The sequence below is a fragment of the Danio rerio genome, chromosome 9, assembly GCF_052040795.2.
Source record: "Danio rerio strain M-AB ecotype USA chromosome 9, GRCz13ab, whole genome shotgun sequence".
NCBI classification, from domain to species: Eukaryota; Metazoa; Chordata; class Actinopteri; order Cypriniformes; family Danionidae; genus Danio; species Danio rerio.
The window spans coordinates 42,133,322-42,153,943 of NC_141029.1; the positions used below are offsets into that span (position 1 = coordinate 42,133,322).

A 20,622-nucleotide genomic window follows, 5' to 3' on the forward strand; every position below is an offset into this window, starting at 1 on the left:
TGAGAGAAAATCTTTCAAAATGGCAGGTTTTTCAAACTGGGGAAAGCAGTGCAAGTCAAGCCTATTTCTGAAAGAGAGGTCACTTTTACTCAGAGTGAACCTAACATGGTCAGAAGCAGGTTTTATTCTCTAAACTCAAAGTTTCTGTTGGTCTCCTCCCCTTTTTTTTAAGACAAAGCATATTTCTTACCTTAGCCTTAGTCATTCATTGCCTACATTTCAATCACACAAAGAACAAAATTACGAGAATGGCTTGTACTTTTTTTTAGGAAAATTACAATTAGATTCAATACCATAGTTTTAAGTTTTGCAGTTGATATTATTGTGAAAAATAAATAATTAGCTTAAATTCACTGACCTTCGACAGGGAAATGTACTGTAACTAAATTAAAGGAATTAGAACTCATTTTAAAAATACTGCTTACATTCTAAATGTAATATCAAACAAAGGCAGACACAGAATGGCACTTTTAAATCTACTAAAAACTAAATGTTTGACATTTATCTTAACTGATCAACTTGTGTAAAAGTAGGAACCTTAAATTAAAAATTTCCACTAAACATTAACTTAAGGTTGTATGTTTTCTTGTTTTGTCAAATTAGTTTCAGATGTAGGCATTAGCTATAGGCATTAGCCTATTTTATGTAATTTATTGCAATTACTGTACATCTGAAACAATTTCAAAATTAATTCCACACTTTAAGTGTTTATAATCACACATTTCTTATTTTTTGTCATACTTAAATATTCAAATACTTTAAATATTTTAAATGTAAACTTGCGCATTAACTTGAGCAGCTGTTTTTTCCATGCTAATGATCTGTTTCGCCAATGCAGTGCTGACGCTTTTTTTTTTTTTTAATATATGGTCATATTTGCTATAACTTTGCATGAGCACATCAAGTTCAGCTGTATCTGCGCGCCATTGATAATGCCTTTTTTATAGTCAATGTGCATGCTTAACTCTGAATCAGTCTACTCAGACTAGATTGACCTAACTCAGAGCTCAAGCTTAAACTCAGAGTTGGTTGAACCTCCTTACTGAAGCAGGCCCATTGACTCCTAAAGAACCGAGAATATATAAACAAGTGTGACAAATCAAATCGAGGATGACACACAGTTCCTTTTGTTCCACCCCAATACACAACAACTAGAGAAATATTTTCCCCAATTTAAAACTCCAATAAATTATTTTTTATTTAAATGACTCAGAAAAACTTTATGTAATCAGAGAGGATGAATTGATATGTCTAAACTGGCTGCAAAAATGTATAAGAACCATTAACCATAAGAAATGGTTAATGTAAACTCATTATTTTTATCATTATTATTATTGCTGTCATTATTTATTTTTTTCATTTATTTCTTATTTACCATTTTATTAATTTGATGATATTAATATATTACATATCTTATACATATTTAAAATGCTTTGGCAAGACTACAAAATGTCATGCCAAAAAAGCAACTTGAACTCGGCCTTTAGAGAGAGGGAGAGTTTATAGTAGACCTAATGATAATTATTAATACAACTTTTAATTTCTCAGTGTAATCAAGTTCAGTCTAGAAGTAGTGGAATTGAGTCAGTTTCAGTTTTGAAGAGAAATGGAATCCTACAGTGGGCTTTAATACAGCATTGTGCGACTGTTAGACCTCTATTATTCCGTATATATGATCTAATTTTAGTTCTGTGACATTTATACAGTTAAAGGCAAATTTCAAATGCTTCACGTGTGAGTTACTGTAACAGAGTGAATTTTCAGCAAAGTGAGAATAAAAGAATCAGAACTTTCACCTTTTCTAGATCTTCATAGCAAAAACACTTTAGACTGCAGAAATTTCCGACTGGCATATTGCTTGCATTAATCTTCATTTTCATCTCTTGGACTCTCCAGAGGGTAAATCCACATAAATATGCTGTATTGTCTCTGTAACTTCCTTTTTCACACACTAAGAAACACAAGAAAGTGTAAATTCCACTCAATGTTCATTTTATGGAAATGACTTGTACTATTGCCAATGAGTAAATCTCCTTTATTGCAGCCGATTGGCTTCTAGGCTCACAGTGAGATCATAACAATGAAGGCTTGCATTTTTATTGCAGGGGTTGATGGGACTAAAGCAGACTGCAGCACTGGACAAAACATAGGCATAAGCTACACATTCCCAGACATAATTCCTGCTTTAAGAGGAGCTTCCAGTGTGATAAGGACTGTCAAAGGGATTTATGGGCAAAGATTTAAAAATAAATAAATTAAAACATCAGATCATATAAAAACAAAATACTAATAAATAAATGAATTCATGAATATTTTTATATCAGCAAGCAAATGCACTTGTTTATAAATCTTTGAATTATAAAGAAAAATGTTCTATTAGGATTGTGACTAGAGCTGTAATCGGGCAGTTAGACCAGATAGGGCCCAAGCCCAACAACTACATTGATTAAAAGCTTTTTAAAAGCCTGAACCTTTATTACAATATCATTCAAATGTGTACATGCACACAGCTCTTTTGCCCTTTTTTTTAAGAATGAGTTGTTTATGTTGACAATTTATAACAAACGTATAGGCCACTTAGAAGTTTGAACAAAGAAATAAAATAAGTCCTCTGTAACATCGTAACATTACAGCACTCTAAATCGGCCTAGGTACATACACTTAAGCCTTTAAATTGCCCAACACACCAATAAAAACAAGTTAAGTAACAACTTCAATTAAAATAAATTCTTAATTATGACGGGTATTTGGCAATAATGAAATTAAGATAAAAGCTCTACGAGATTGGTTTCGCCACTTCTCTTTACAATCCGGCATTAAGGTGACGGTGTAGCTGAAAAAGAAAAGTATAATGCCAATATTAGCCTTTTTTTTGCATTATTCTGTTTGCATTTTTGATTTAATTAATTTATTTATAATTTGAAAGTCTTTTACTCACTAAGATTAGGCTAGGTGTTTTTGTGGAGGAACATTATTGAATCCACTATTGATGGCATTAGCACGGCCCCTGCACTCACTTACGGTGCATCCAGCAGCACTTAACACACTTTCACTGCTGCTGTTACTGGCGGGGACGCATAATACTGATCTGATCTGGTTTTGGGTAGGATTGTTTGTTCATCTTCTACCAGCCAAGAACATCTATTTCTTTTTTCCATGACAGTGGTTTCAATGTAGTGAGTGACCCAACGCAATCTCACGGCAACTCGTAACTTTTTGATTTAGTGGCTAATTTGTATAAATTCGTACAATCTAATTCGTACAATTTAATACGATTTTCTCATCGCTCAATGATAGTTGGGGTTAGGGGTGGGATTAGGTGCAACCCCTTCTTTTTAAGATCTTACTTTTTTACACGACTGAACTCGTACGAATTCGTATGAATTAGTCACTAAACTCACAAAACGTAAAATACTTGCGTTTCCTCGTGAGATCAGGCTAAGTGACCTCGTCATTTTGCCTGTCAGCTTGCAGTACATTTTCCCACTCCGCAAAATTCACACTTTTTGACATCTGTCATCATTTGTTTTACCTTTGCAGGAATGGGTTTTGATGTTGTAATATACAATTTGATTACTTTCTTGCAGTAATCGAAATGCATCACACTACTGTTCATTTACTGTGCAAGCCACTAAATGCGATGTCAAAATTCATCTGTCATCACAATTACACAAATACATGCTCATCTAAATTGTATAAGTACTTTCCAATAATACTGTTTTTTTTTTTGTTTGTTTTTTGTTTTTTGCATTGCCCATTGTATATTTAAAATATAAGAAACCTCATAAAATGTATTCACTCCATACATGTGAAAAGAGTATACAGTTCATTAGGGCAACACAATATATAATTTCAGCATTGATATTTTAATGTGATCATTTGCAGTAGCCACATCGCAGGATATGCAATGTCTTTATGCAATTTATTATTTGCGTATGTATCTGAGGTATGCGTCTATAATGATTTTAAAAACACTTAGCCTTAAGAAATTGTACTGTATGTACACTAATAATAACTTCATTTTTATTTTTGAATATTTAACTACGGTACCTGAATAATGTTAGACTCCGAAAAGTCTGAAACACGGTTTATTTCAATTGTATATATATATATATATATATATATATATATATATATATATATTATTTTTTTTTTTCTCTATTATATTTATTTATGCTTGTAGTAAACCCCTAGTATTTATAATTCCATATACAGCCATATTACCCTGCAGCCCAAGACCGGTTACTCCCTGAAGCCAAGCAGGGCTGAGCCTGGTTAGTACCTGGATGGGAGACCACTAGGGAACACTAGGTTGCTGTTGGAAGTGGTGTTTGTGGTCATTAAAAATCCCATGGCACTTCTCGTAAAAGAGCAGGGGTGTAACCCCGGTGTCCTGGCCAAAGTCCCTCTATCGGCCCATACGATCATGGCCTCCCAATCATCCCCTTCCACCGAATTGGCTCTATCACTGTCTCTCCACTCCACCAATAGCTGGTGTGTGGTGAGCGCACTGGCGCCGTTGTCCTGTGGCAGCCGTCGCATCATCCAAGTGGATGCTGCACACTGGTGGTGGTGTGGTGAGACCCCCTTTCATTATTGTAAAGCGCTTTGGGTGTATAGCCATACACAATAAATGCGCTATATAAATACACATTACATTACATAATAAAAAAAGATTACATATACGCTGTATAGGAAAATTCATTGATTCATTCATTTCCCTAGCGGAATGAACAGCCAAGGCTAATATTTTTAACAATCCATTTAATCAAGTTAATTAATAAAGTATTGAAGTCCTGTGAACATGTTGAATCCAGCACCTGAATGATGTTGACAGTTTAATGTTTCAAGATGCTAACTGTGATGAACTTTTGCGCCTTCAATTTCAATACTGTCTCATGAATTATGGATTACGACTGCATGTTGTATCATATTATGACATATTCTTGGAAAGTACAACTGAACACAAGACATGATGCAAAGCATAGAAATGTTATAGGGTTAGACTACTGATGTGTCTAGAGGCATCCGTGAACAAACAACACTAGTGCATGATATATTTTGGATGCATACAAATCTACACTGTAAAAAAAACCCTGGTTGCCTTAATTTAAGCTGAATCAAATTAATCTGATGAGTTCATTGCACTTCTATTATATAAACTGACTTAAAACCTGATTAACTTAGTTTAATAAGTTAAGCATGTTGTTTTAACTTAATTTTATAAGTTAAAGTGAACTAAAACATTTGCTGTCATGACTAATTGATCATATGACTTTTTTAGTGTACACACACACACACAAAGACAAAAAAAGAAAACTGTTGCACCTGAACTAAAACTTTTACAAACATAATCTGAAAATGTACAGATATTAATTAAAAAGTGCCCCACATAAACAAGTTAGGAGGTAAAAATTGCTAATATGTTGAATCCAGCTCCTGAATGACGTTTCTGTGACGAATGATAAAAGCTGCTAGGATTTTTATTATTCCTTCATAGATAAAGTCTCTTGGCGATATGATATTTCCCATTGGTTTTACGGCTCTGCGTCTGTCTAGTCAGAAATACCAAAGGCCATTCTTCAAGAGCCTCTGTCTGGCCTAATTTCCAAGCTAATAAAACCTGGCCCTGACATTATTGTAAAAACCCTCTCCTGCAGTAAATCTGATTAGAACGTGCACCAACAGAATTTGAATTTGTTGCCCAGGCAGCTCTTCTGTAATTCCCAGAGGAGTTCTAGGCATGGATGGCTAATGGGTTAGTTTGCATGCTGAGGTCATCAGAATTAAAGTAAACTACATTTTTTACTTCACCCTGAAAGCTTAGGTAGAATTTAAAAGGAGGTTTCTGAAAAGAGTTTTATACATTTGAATCTCGTTTATGTTTTTATACTGTCGGTTCAGGGTGCATATTACAGGGTGGTTTGACCTATCTAATTATTGCTTGATCCCTGCTAAAGGATTGTGTGTGTGTTGGGGGGGTGGGGGGGGGGGGTCTGTTTTCAATAGTGGAAAATACTACTACTAATAAAATATGCATTTGTTAATAACAACAACAACAAGGAGGATAATCAACCACTTGCCGTGCAATAAAAGACACACTTTTTTTTTTGCAATTAGTTAGGTTCAAAAGTGTACTTATGTGGCATACTGTAATTGGCTTGTTTAAATGCTAAGCTGGTTTATTTGTAACCAGTTACTTCACATGAGAGGATACAGGTACTTGACTGGCCTGTCTGCAGTCCTGACCTGTCTCTAATGGCCCGTTTTCACTGATTGGCACAGTACGGGTCACCTTTATCAGGCTTGCGTTTTCACTGCCAAATGGTACCCTTAAGGTGGGGATGGTGTACGACAAAGTTTCAGTCGATGTCATTCCTGCTCAAGGAAATGTCAAAGTAAAGCTGTACGGGTCGTCCCCATGTCATACGAGAAGCACTTCTCACAAAATAGATGCTTTACACACAAATATGTGTATAAATGTTCATTAATAACTTTGCTATGAACAATTTTATTATAACTGCAGGTCAACGCAAAATAGCCTACTGTAAGGTCTGCTCTTATATTAAAGAAAGAAAGAAAGAAAGAAAGAAAGAAAGAAAGAAAGAAAGAAAGAAAGAAAGAAAGAAAGAAAGAAAGAAAGAAAGAAAGAAAGAAAGAAAGAAAGAAAGAAAGAAAGAAAGAAAGAAAGAAAGAAAGAAAGAAAGAAAGAAAGAAAGAAAGAAAGAAAATTACAAATTAACTCATACGGACCCTCAGTCACCAATGTTACCAATTACAGATAAACTACACACAGAATACATTTAGTCCTTATTTGGCTTCGAAAACAACATGCAACACATAGCCCACAGTCAGTGCAAACCTCTCATCTGTATTTTTAATCTTCACCAGCACATGAAATTCCTTTAAAAAAAGATGTTACATCATTCCGAGGTTATAATGGTCCAAAATGTGATGATAAAAATTAAAAATGGCAGTTTGTTCATGTTTTAGTTTGCTGAAAGAATCATTTGCTCCTTTGTTTTTTCACACATCACTCTTACATTTGTCCATTTCTGAAAGGATCGGATGTCAGAAGTGCTTCAGTAATCACGTGCACATTATTATCATTAGCTCAAGAAGATTGTTATTTCAAGTTTAGACGTGCGATTGTGAGCCTTCTTGAGAAAGCTAATCCGCTCACACTTTTAGACAACCTCGAAAAACAACAACAGGACACGGCAGATTTTGTCCTTCTTGGCTTTGTGGCTGTTCATCAAGACAACGACAAGGTTTGTTTGAGCTCAGGTTGACCATGGCTTTTTACTACATGTATATATTATTACAGTGTAATGTCTCTGTGTATTTAAAAATGACGGTGCCTTTGTTATCATTCTCCTGGCTATGTGCTAGTGTCATTTCTTTGTAAACCAACAGCATTTAGCTGCATGTCTAGCTCTGGATTTTGGTGCAGTTTTGTCAAGCTAGGTACCCTATGCAAAGAGTTCCCAAAAAGTGGTACGGTTTGCTTTTTGCTACCTTTTGACAGTGGAAACGGACATAAAATTGTACCGACCCGTACTGTACCACTCAGTGGGCCATAATAAAGAATGTGCGGCACATTTTGAAGTGCAAAATGTGACAACGAACCTCCCGTACTGTTGCCCACCCCTAAAACACTTGATTACTTGGTGTCTTCAGTCCCTAAAAATCTTTTAAATGTTGTGAAAAGTAATGGCAATATTACAAATTGGTAAATGCTTTACTGTTCAACTATTTTTGAAATGTGCTCCAAGAACCAACATTGGAATATGTGTTTATTTAAAAAAATAAAATAAGTCAGCGCAATAGCCTAATGGTTAGCATGTCTACATATAGTGCAGTAGCACGTCAGGGAGTCCCGAGTTTGAGGACATTTCCCTACCCTACCCACCTCTATCTTTCCAACTTCGCTTTCTGTCTTAATACTGTCCTATCCAATTAAGGCAAAAAGTCCAAAAATAAATCTTAAAAAAATAAATAATAAAATAAAATAATAATTATATACATTTTTTTTATTAAATCATGGGGAGGACGTTAAATAATGTTGGTTGTATTGTCTGAAATGAAATTTAAGTCGAAGTAAATTTGGAAATCACTACTGCGTTTTCCATACTGTCCCAACTTTTCCTGATTTGGGGTTGTAAGAAATTGGTTACTGTTAGCAAAAACCAGTTTCAGTTCATTTGTATCAGGAATCAGACCATCAACCTCATGTGTAGACCTTTCTTTTTCAGTATGGTGTTGAGCATTATACTGCATATGTTTGTTTGAATACTTTTTACATTGATAATGGTGGGCTGCAATGTCAAGCAATGATACATTTTATTCAGGCAATGACTATACACATGGTTGACAGCCAGACATGATTTCACATTTTGTCATCATAATGTGCCTTTTATTACCACCTCATGTCAGACATAACCAAACCTTGCGTTTCTACTGATGTTTGTGCTGTGTGTGTGCTGCGAAGGTTTAGCTGCTACTCAAGAATGGATCTGCTTTCCTGAAACTGCAGACTCGGAGAGGGGTAGGAGAGCAGCAGACCATTAGCATTTAAAGAGATATGAAGCTAAAGTGAATGAATGCAAACTATGTTTTGACGGTGTTTATTTACACTAGCATTGAGAAATTTAACCAAAGTATGCTATACATTAAGACCCTAAATAACCATATCAATTTGTGCAAAATGTCACCTTTTAAAAAATTTTGATGTCACCTTTTAAAAAATTTTAAAACGCATCGCGGTGGTCCTTTGCCTCCACGGTAATGCATAATCCTTTTTTTATGCAAAGCAAGCACTTGATATTTCCCTACAGTATACAATCTATATATGCATAAGAACTAATCATCTCTATGCCAACTGCCCAAGCAGCAACACATCACACAAATCACTTTGCATATTGTGCACTACATGATGTATCTACCTGGAGGTTTGTGCATCATTTCATCATTTGACGTATGAATAGGGGCAAAAATCCCAGACTGTCTCCCCTCAACCTTCATCTTCACAGCTGGCAAAGATGCACAGATTCACCTAACAGCTTTCATGCGGAGCAATTTAGAGTTTGTCCTTTCCCAAGCCTTGGGAACTACAGCTTTTAGGATGACAGCTTGATGCTTTCAAGATGCTAACTGTGATGAACTTTTGTGCCATGAATTTCAATCCTCTCACATGAATTATGGATTATGGATTACGACTGCACATTATATCATATTACGACATTCTTGGAAAGTACAACTGAATCCAAGAAATGATGCAAAGTATGGAAATGTTACGCAAAACGAATACTGATGTAGCTGAGGCTTCTGCGAAAGAAATACACCTTTAAAAAAAATCTAAATTTACAGCCTAATAACATTAAATAACTATTATAAGAGCTTAAAATGGGTCTTCAGTCCCTAAAAATCTTTTAAATGTTGTGAAAAGTAATGGCAATATTACAAATTGGTAAATGCTTTACTGTTCAACTATTTTTGAAATGTGCTCCAAGAACCAACATTGGAATATGTGTTTATTTAAAAAAATAAAATAAGTCAGCGCAATAGCCTAATGGTTAGCATGTCTACATATAGTGCAGTAGCACGTCAGGGAGTCCCGAGTTTGAGGACATTTCCCTACCCTACCCACCTCTATCTTTCCAACTTCGCTTTCTGTCTTAATACTGTCCTATCCAATTAAGGCAAAAAGTCCAAAAATAAATCTTAAAAAAATAAATAATAAAATAAAATAATAATTATATACATTTTTTTTATTAAATCATGGGGAGGACGTTAAATAATGTTGGTTGTATTGTCTGAAATGAAATTTAAGTCGAAGTAAATTTGGAAATCACTACTGCTTTTTCCATACTGTCCCAACTTTTCCTGATTTGGGGTTGTAAGAAATTGGTTACTGTTAGCAAAAACCAGTTTCAGTTCATTTGTATCAGGAATCAGACCATCAACCTCATGTGTAGACCTTTCTTTTTCAGTATGGTGTTGAGCATTATACTGCATATGTTTGTTTGAATACTTTTTACATTGATAATGGTGGGCTGCAATGTCAAGCAATGATACATTTTATTCAGGCAATGACTATACACATGGTTGACAGCCAGACATGATTTCACATTTTGTCATCATAATGTGCCTTTTATTACCACCTCATGTCAGACATAACCAAACCTTGCGTTTCTACTGATGTTTGTGCTGTGTGTGTGCTGCGAAGGTTTAGCTGCTACTCAAGAATGGATCTGCTTTCCTGAAACTGCAGACTCGGAGAGGGGTAGGAGAGCAGCAGACCATTAGCATTTAAAGAGATATGAAGCTAAAGTGAATGAATGCAAACTATGTTTTGACGGTGTTTATTTACACTAGCATTGAGAAATTTAACCAAAGTATGCTATACATTAAGACCCTAAATAACCATATCAATTTGTGCAAAATGTCACCTTTTAAAAAATTTTGATGTCACCTTTTAAAAAATTTTAAAACGCATCGCGGTGGTCCTTTGCCTCCACGGTAATGCATAATCCTTTTTTTATGCAAAGCAAGCACTTGATATTTCCCTACAGTATACAATCTATATATGCATAAGAACTAATCATCTCTATGCCAACTGCCCAAGCAGCAACACATCACACAAATCACTTTGCATATTGTGCACTACATGATGTATCTACCTGGAGGTTTGTGCATCATTTCATCATTTGACGTATGAATAGGGGCAAAAATCCCAGACTGTCTCCCCTCAACCTTCATCTTCACAGCTGGCAAAGATGCACAGATTCACCTAACAGCTTTCATGGGGAGCAATTTAGAGTTTGTCCTTTCCCAAGCCTTGGGAACTACAGCTTTTAGGATGACAGCTTGATGCTTTCAAGATGCTAACTGTGATGAACTTTTGTGCCATGAATTTCAATCCTCTCACATGAATTATGGATTATGGATTACGACTGCACATTATATCATATTACGACATTCTTGGAAAGTACAACTGAATCCAAGAAATGATGCAAAGTATGGAAATGTTACGCAAAACGAATACTGATGTAGCTGAGGCTTCTGCGAAAGAAATACACCTTTAAAAAAAAATCTAAATTTACAGCCTAATAACATTAAATAACTATTATAAGAGCTTAAAATGAATACAAATTGCACCCCAAAATTGAGGGGGTGCATGGTGAACTAAACTAAACTATCAGAAATGAATGAAGTGTCAGTTTGCAGTATTACATTAAGATCTGTGCACCTTGCATCACATTTCTCCTCACATGTTCCTATTGAGATTATTCATGCAGTGGCCAATAAGATGCGTTTCATTTAGACACCGCTACAGTGCTTTCTTATTTTGAGCATCCTCCTTACAGATTGAACACTAATATTCTCTCTTTGCTGCAATGAAAGTATTTGTATAGCTTCCAGGCTTCAGTGATTATAGAAAGATTTTGGTTTCCATAACTTGACTTAAAACTAAGACTAACATATTTTGTCTGTGGATAGCCAGATTATTATTTATTGCTTGTATAATCTTGGCATCATTAATATTATATAAAAAGAGCAATACGCATGTATACAATAACAAACTAATGAACATTATTATCGAAAAAGGCAAATTGTAGACATAAATTTTTTAATGCTTCCCATCCAACTACTGTACAGCGAGAGCGCCAAAGCAGCTGGAAGTCATTCATTTTCAATAGGAGCCGGTGACGATAAGCGTCGAGGAGCAGCACGGCACATCTTTTCTGGTGTGGGCGTCAAGGAGAGTTGCAATAAAGTCAACTTTGTGGTAATGACCTATGACGCGGAGGAATGACTGTATACGATATACATCCACTATTTTCCCATAAATGTTTACTTGAGAGTTAAATCCTCATTAAAACTTTATTAAACATTTGAGCAAGGAATAATTCAAACACAGGGGTTTCCCTCCCTGTTTACAAGTAAACAGCTGCACAAAATCTTTGAATAAAACAGTACAGTTTTTTTTTTCCTGCTTAACATTATACACAGCTCTACTGTGCTGTTGTGCAAATAACAAAGTAACCGAACCATAGAAAACATAGCTATTGTCAGAGCAAAAAAGGAGCACACTTAAATAGTAACACAACAAAAAGTATTGTAGGATAGAAAAGAACCATATTGAATATAAATATTAAACACAGCATTTTGTCAAAGTTACAGTGTTGTTATAAGTAATCGTGTATACCACAGTTGTGTGATTTATAAACAATTAAATCAGCTGTATATATTTTTTTAGTTACACAATTACATGTATGTATTGTGCACAATTACTAAACAGTGCACATATCGAAGATATCTAAAGACTTTCACTTCATGTAAAAAATCCTACACTTTTTCTTTTATTTTGACTAAACCTGTTTGACTAAATATTAAATAAGGAGATGAAAACAAATAGACTATAGATATGAGAAGTAACAAAATTGTTTCAGAGTACTGTGATGAAATGCTGGTTAAGCATATAAATGTAAACAGTCATTATGACAGAGCAGAACGCAGAGCTAAATGTCTAATTATAACATAAATATAAAGAAGAGACTGAACTAATAATCAGTGACTATGAGGTGGTTACACTTTTGAAATGCGGTAAAAATTCCTCCCATTTAGCCATTTTTAATTCCTTTGAACACATTCAGGTGCTGCTTGTCAATTTGACTAGGCTTCTATGTTCATTCTTGCTGTCAATTGCGGAAGAAATGATTGATAAAAGATTTCTGATAAACCGCTCCCAACCTCATTAAAACTTATTTCATTAGTTAAGCCAGAAAGCAAATCTGCAATAGACTGCAATCTACATTTTATGTTGACTTCAAATGCATGTCGCCAATGGCAGCTGGGACAGATGGCTTTTTTAAAACCACTAACGCCATTTTTATCCTCAAATAGAGAAAGTCATACACATGGTAGGTCAAATATGCCGGTCCCAAAACAGAACTATTTTTTGTTTTTCAATTAGAACAAGGAAATATTGATAGAATGGAACAAATGATGCATTTTTCACTTGCCAGATGAATAAGATCTCAGGTTAATTACGTAATTATCGCCAGGCTTGGCACCATCTCCAGGCATAATTACAGGGGCCATTTATTTTACCTTCTGTTACTGTTTCCACTGTCATTTATAGGCCTGTCTCCCTTTTCACTAAATTATGGTGAAATATTGTTACTGTCCTTCCCCTATAAAGATTTTTCAATAGGCTCTGCTCAGAGATAAAGCTATGAGGAGTGTTTCCTCTGCATGGTACTCGCAGTGTTTCTCAATAACATATTTCATTTCTGGCAGTGGTTGTTAGTGTTTTAGCTAAAAACAGATTAAGAACTTTCAATGCTACCAGCAAAGTCTAAACAACTATTCAGGGTTAGTTTTAACAGAGGTTATTGCCGGCATTTTTCCGGAAAGTTTGTATGTGTGAACAGGTCCTTTTTGAAAATACCGGTAAATTCGTTCTGGCTATTTTCCGGAAAGAGAAGTTGTAACATTACCGGCAATTTGCTGGAATGCTGCGCTCTGTGAATGCAGAATGAAGATTGCCGGAAGATTGCGCGAGCACGTCTAGTACGTGCTGACGTGAGACGTCTGCTTTAGCCAATCACAACAGTCAGACGCATTTACGTCCGCGCGGTTTGTGAGGATAAAAGCCTTTGAATATTTTTCCAGACACATTTAGCTGCTGGAAGTTAGTCAGATCACCTTTATATGTTCTTCTTAATGCCAACTGTGTAAATAATCATCGATGAAATGCTTATGATAAGCCGTTGTTTGTTTACCTTCAAGCTTTGCGTGTGCATGTGAAACAGCCTGTGAGCGCCTGTACACGCACATATTATGAACATCTCGACATGCGAAAGTGATCCTGCGAAAGTTGTTCACAATATTGATCATCCACAGAGTTTTTTATTTAGTCAAATGTTTACAAATACAAGCGCAGCCGTTTAAAGTTAATTTGTGGTGAATGATGTCAGAATTTACCGGTATTTTGGAATGGATGTGTGAATGCTCTTTTCCGGAAAATTTCCGTAACGCCCTCGCCTGTGTGAACAGCACTTTTTTGAATATACCGGTAAAGTCGTTCCGGAAATTTTCCAGATATTTACCGGTATCACTGTGTGAAAGGGGCTATTGACTATGTTTACATAATCTAATTATTATCTCTTCCAATTATCTTTTAATTTACTGTCGCCAAACCCGGTGAAAATCCTACACTAGGTTATAGTTTAAAATGTTTACATGTCTGTACTGTACTTCGATAATGTGACCAAAAATCTGCATACTCCACGTCTCAATTGTATTTCTGTGTAGTTCAATTATGATCTTAATCGGATTAAATTAAATTGATCAAAAAAATGGCTGTTTACATGGTAGACTCTTAATCAGAGTACAATCTTAAGCATATTAAAATCTGATTTTTTGGTGTCCATGGTGTAAATGAAAACAGGTGTGTGTGTGTGTGTGTGTGTATATATATATATATATATATATATATATATATATATATATATATATATATATATATATATATATATATATATATATATATATATATATATATATATATTTATATATTTTTTTTTTTTTTTCTTGAGATGTGACAATAATAAACAAATAGGTTGCCAAATTAACAGCTTAACAGCCAAATTTAACAGCTTTTTTAGCTATCTAAATAGTCTACTTTTCTAAATAGTCTAAGCAACCCTTTCCCTTACCTCTTGAGCTTGTGTTCTAGTTGTTGTTTTTTCAATCCACAGAAAGTCAGTGCAGACAGCTTTTTTCAGTAGCTTCGTTCCATTTCAGAGGCAACACACTTTGATGGACGTCAACTTTAAAGGCCACACCTGCCAACGGCACAAAGGTTGAAATTGTTGTTAAATAGGACAGTTTAGCTTACACCTAGCAACAGTGACAGCTGCTATTGACAAGTAATAAAAAAGCCATATTTTTTAAAGTTATATTAAAATGTCAAAACAATGTCCTGTCAAATTATACTCTCATTTTATAAAAATATGAACATTCACTAGGATATAAGTCTTAGTTTTAAAGTGTTTTTGTGTTGTGTTCAATTTTAAAAAGTTACTGTATTTGAAAAGTAATATTGCATTTGAAAAATTGTGATTTACCCTTCTCTCTCGAAATCCAAAGTCGTTACAAGTATGTTCTGAATCTTGAAATAGTCTAGGCAACAAATGATTTGTTTATTATATTCTTGATTGCCTATTATGCTGGCATGAGACATTCAGTCCTTGAAGGATGCAGTGTCAAAATTGGAACACAACCAATGCGTACTTTGATGGCACAAACCACATTCATCCATTCATAACGAAAGGCACAACCAAAACAAAACAAAAATAAACAAAAAAATCATGCTATTTCAAATAGCTATTTTAACTAGAGCAGTGGTTTCCAACAGGGGGCTCCTGGCCCACAAGGGGGCCTTAGCAAGCTCTCTGGTATGGAAGCATACGAGAAGCATAAGTCATTTTGAAATGTAATATGCAAAATGGCAATGCAATATGTTAAATGGCAATGTATTTATGTATTTCAAAATATTCATTTTTTAATTTTTTTATTTTTAGTTTTTTTTTTTTACATTTTTTTCATTTCAAACACTGTTTTAATATGTGAATTGTATCAACATTAATTCCTTATAAAAGTTTCAAAATTAAATTGAAAATGCAATACACAAAGTGAATTTGATGTGTAAAGTACGAGCAGAAACAGTAGCAAAATGATCATTTAAATGTAATTTGTCCGGAATGCATTGACACTCACGTCTAGGAAATCCAGCATTACATTTTCAGCATAACACTGTGGGATGTTTGTGGCAAAATTAATTTTGAAATGTAATACACAAAACAATAATGCAATATGTGTAATGGCAATGTATTTCAGCTAGCACTTTTCAAGACATGTGCAATGTTTGCTGTGAAATTAAACTAAAAAAATTTAAATTTTCATTTAATACATCACAACGAATGAAAGGCGATGTGAAATTAAAAATGCATTCTGGGCTGACCACGCCCACATATGGCAGCCGTTTCTGCAAGGCGGGTATTGTGTTTTGTCCTCACAGCTGCAGCGATGAGGACTATTTGGGACATTTGGCCGCATAAACATGGCGCAGTCTGTTCCTCAGCTGCTTCATGAATCTGCACAAGCTCTGGAGCGTGAAATGAAAAATACTTTAGAAAACCAATCACCTCCTAGCTCAGTAAAGTTGGTTTTGGGTTCAATATTTGCCCGACATTCGCGCACTCAGTTTTAGGGATCGTCTGTGAATTACATCGTCAAAGCCAAAACGCACAGTAACGCAAAGCAGAAAAAAATGATTCTAGAAGATTCCAGTATATGGTTAAAGGCCAGACTGATTTATACAGGTAACAAGGCTACTATAGCTCTAACTATAGGATACATACAAAACAGAAATATACAAAATCTCTTTACATACAGTATACAGCAGCTAAAGCACCTAAATGTTATTTTCTCACATTTTCCTCTACATTTATGCATACATCACACAAATATATAGGAAAAGATATTTACAGTTTTTCACCTAGATGTAAGCTTCTCAATCTAATGTGTGCTCACTTCCCAAGGGACTAAACTGACTTATAGCAGAGATTTTCCCCATATTTTTTATTCATATTTGTACAGTACAAAAATACTGAAGAAAAATATTTACAGTAAATAACTCTACTGTAAGTTTATGATTTTAAAGGGTGTAGAACAGGGGTGTCCAAACTCGGTCCTGGAGGGCCTGTGTCCTGGATAGTTTAGCTCCAACTTCCTCCAACACACCTGCCTGGACGTCTAGTATACCTAGTAACAGTTTGATCAGCTGGTTTAGGTGTGTTTGATTGGGGCTGGAACTAAAATATGCAGGACACCGGCTCTCTAGGGCATAGTTTGGACACCACTGGTGTAGTACATTCACATAGAAAATGCAGTTTATACAAATTCCAGCCGTAAATTATTAAGTAATTTAAATAAACTCCCATAAATTCACACAAACGTTCCAACTTGGAATATTTCCAAAATACCACAGACTAAGGCTGCATTTACACTGCGGATCTTGATGGTCAATTCTGATTTTGTGGCTGTATCCGTTTTTTTGACGACCTGCTTACATCATCTTTTAAAAGTGACTCGTATCCAATTGTTTGCATTTACACAGCACACGGCAAAGGCGCAATGACCAGGAAAAAGAAAAAAAGAGTGGGCGCTGACTAAAAGCTGATAATAAAAGAGGGCTCTTTTATCCGATCCTGTATTTAATGTGTTCACAGGGTTTCATTTTTTAAGTTAAGTTTTTCATCTTACTTGATGTCATTGGCTATGGTGTTTAATGATACCCGACTCGCATTGACAGGTAAAAAGCTTGTCAACCTGCTTACACTCCAGACACGAGAACACAGATCTGATTCAGATTGTATCAATTTCCACATATGAACCAGGCCTGAATCTGATTTGCATAAATCAGAATCCATGTGATTTTTTGCTGCTTACACGTACATGCGCCATATCCGATCTGTGCCTCATGGGAGAAAAAAATAAATAAATAAATAAAATTGGAATTGAGTCACTTGAACAGTGCAGTGTAAGGGAGGGAGGGAGGGAGGGAGGGAGGGAGGGAAGGAAGGAAGGAAGGAAGGAAGGAAGGAAGGAAGGAAGGAAGGAAGGAAGGAAGGAAGGAAGGAAGGAAGGAAGGAAGGAAGGAAGGAAGGAAGGAAGGAAGGAAGGAAGGAAGGAAGGAAGGAAGGAAGGAAGGAAGGAAGGAAAGAAAAGAAAGAAAAGAATTGGACATTGTTACATAACTTATTTGGCTCTTTATGCAAGAAAGCAAACCATTAAAAACACGCGGATGAATAAATGATGAATATAATTGTTTTTGGAATAACCACCCCTTCAAGCCTTTAAAATGTAAACTAGTTGTGTGATGTCTGAGCTGTACTTTTAGTGTCGATTCTGCAGTCATGCATTTTTGATGTTGTCTTGCTAACAAAAGATCTCGGAATGCCTCAGTACCAGTACAAAGTGAATGACTTTTAATACCACCAGCACTAAAAAAAATTCAAACTACATACAAATTACTCAATTAATAAAGTTATTTAATAAAACAAAAAAAACTAAATTTAATTAAAATAAACAGTGATAAATTAAATCATTTATGAAACAACTGCTGCACAATAGCATTTTAAACACCATCGCCTAGTAATTAAGCACTATCACACAAGCAAGAGTACTGCGAACAGCTCTTTCAAACTGCACACTAAACTTGGCTTCAGTTTGTCAGCAGTGATCAAGCTGAGTAAAGGAGTCACAGGAGAGCTGGGGTTCCTGAAGTAAGCTTTGTTCCTACTAATTACGTCCCACTCTTTTTATTTCCAGATCAGAGTTTGAGCTACTCAGTTTCCACCCTCCAATGGATCAAGCACACCATTCAGAGCACAGCCTCTTCGCTTTTCCCACAGGAGAAGAGAGTAGATAGATACCCTTCAGAGGGCAAACTTCAATTGCTCTTAAAACTGCAGAGCTGAATTTGTGCCAAGAGATTCAAACTGATGTTCTTAATGACACGCAATAACCTGTCTGCCATATTACACCCCAAAATCAAAGGGGAAAAAAGAAAATCAATCTATTTAAGTAGATAAATACCCAGAAATGAAACTTCTGTCATCTAAATCACTCACATGCCAGAAGTTACATTCCTGATAGGGTTTCTTTCTTCTGTCGAACACAAGAAGAATGCTATAAATCATTATTAGTTTTTGTCTTGCATAATATTTTTATTTGTGAACACTTTCCAACATTCTTCAAAATATCTTCTTTTGTGTTCAACATTAAAATGGTTATTTTGGGGTTAACTTTGCAATAAGACCATAATGTTATTCTTAGGGCAGCATGGTGGCTCAGTGGGTAGCACTAACGCCTCACAGCAAGAAGGTCGCTGGTTCGAGCCCTGGCTGGGTCAGTTGGCATTTCTGTGTGTAGTTTGCATATTCTCCCCGTGTTGGTTTGGGGGAAACTGTAGCACCCGGAAGAAACCCACAGTCCAAACACATGTGGTACAGGTGAATTGAATAGGCTAAACTGGCATAGTGTATGTGAGTGTGTGAAAGAGTAGATGTTTCCAAGTGTTGGGTTGTGGCTGAAAACATGTGCTTGATAAGTTGGCGGTTCATTCTGCTGAAAAGTGAATGAATGAATCAATTAATTTTTTTAAGGACTGTGAGACTACTTGACATATGATGATTATTATTTTTGAGTTTACTTGTGATTTTTGTGGCATTTTTATGTTACTACATATTTAAAATTTAAATGTAAACAATTTACCGTACTGTATACATTATAGCAGCACTTGTTTTACTGCATTAAAGCTATTTGTATTTAAAAATAAGCATTATATTAGGGCTGCACAATTTATTCTTGCGACATTGATTTTGCAATGTGTATATCCGCAATAGTCACATCACATAGGCTCCATTCACGCTGTGAGGCTTAGTGCTCAATTCAGATTTTTTCTCAGATCTGATTGTTTTGCATAGTGGTGCACACTGTTGTTATAAATGAGGCTAATATCAGATTTGCAGTAAGAACAGATAATGGTTCTAAACTGACCCGCACGCGCAAAAGTACTCTTACGGACAGCACAAACTGTCTAATTATGCACACAATGTGTATACTGTGTGAAGCATGTTGTCAGATAATGCTTAATATGATTATTACCTTTTTACAGACAACCGTGGTGCATTTCATGAACTGTAAAGGGTTGTTCTGCTACTACTAATGTGTTTTTCGGGGACCTAAAGTAAGATACTTGTCATAGAAAACACTGATCATTTGTGATTTTTGACAACCGCGGTGTGCGTCTTTCTGACCACTACTGTAGTGAAGTTATCAAGGGTTAATGAGCAGCCACAGTTGGTTTATCTCCATCTGGGATATTTCAACATGCACGGGCAAAAGGGGGGTTTGGGTACTAGAGCTAAAATGAAAGTGCCTCTCCTTTGCGCACGGACATCCTATCTGCAACACCGCCAACGTTCTTTAGCTTTGGGGTCAACCTGTGCCCCAATCATTAGCCAGATTGGTTAACAAGCACCAGTTTTGCCTTCAAAATGTTTTTTTTTTTTTTTTTTACATGAACAACCAACTTTCTGTGGTAAAGTTATTGGCCTGTGAAGTATTCTACTATGCTGCTGAAGAGCAGATGATGGTTGCAGCACAGACTGATGCCGCTCTAAGATTTTGTTAAGAGCACATGAAATCTGACATAACAGTTCACACTGCGGTCACATTGCAATACATTAGATCTGTGTCTGATTTAATAACACATACGAAAGTGGCACAAATCTGAACTGAAAAGATCAGGGACCTCATGCATCAACGCTGCGTACGCACAAAAACTTGCCAACTTCATGCCTGACGTACGTGCATTTCTTGTGTGTGTCTGTTTTATTTCCATTGGCGACTCCTAGAGGCAATCATGTTAAATAGCACACTACAAAATATCTTTAAGCCGTGCATTGGCAGCTGTGAGACGGGATCATCTGCATGTCTAGCAGGTATATAAGGTTTCCATACCATGCAGTTGACCAGCCAAAC

General features: G+C 35.7%; 1 protein-coding gene across 6 annotated transcripts in view; it reads right to left on the bottom strand.

The window, feature by feature from the left end:
- Nucleotides 1-20,622, bottom strand: part of ikzf2 (IKAROS family zinc finger 2) — a 397,036-nt gene that overhangs the window by 320,616 nt on the left and 55,798 nt on the right. For 5 of the 6 annotated variants that reach the window (XR_015498702.1, XM_087265826.1, XM_087265825.1 and 2 more), the window contains exon 2: nucleotides 14,727-14,855. The exons of the other annotated variant lie outside the window; for it this stretch is intronic. The gene's annotated coding sequence lies outside the window, so the exon portion shown is untranslated. The remainder of the gene's footprint in view (nucleotides 1-14,726; nucleotides 14,856-20,622) is intronic. 6 annotated transcript variants of the gene reach the window in all.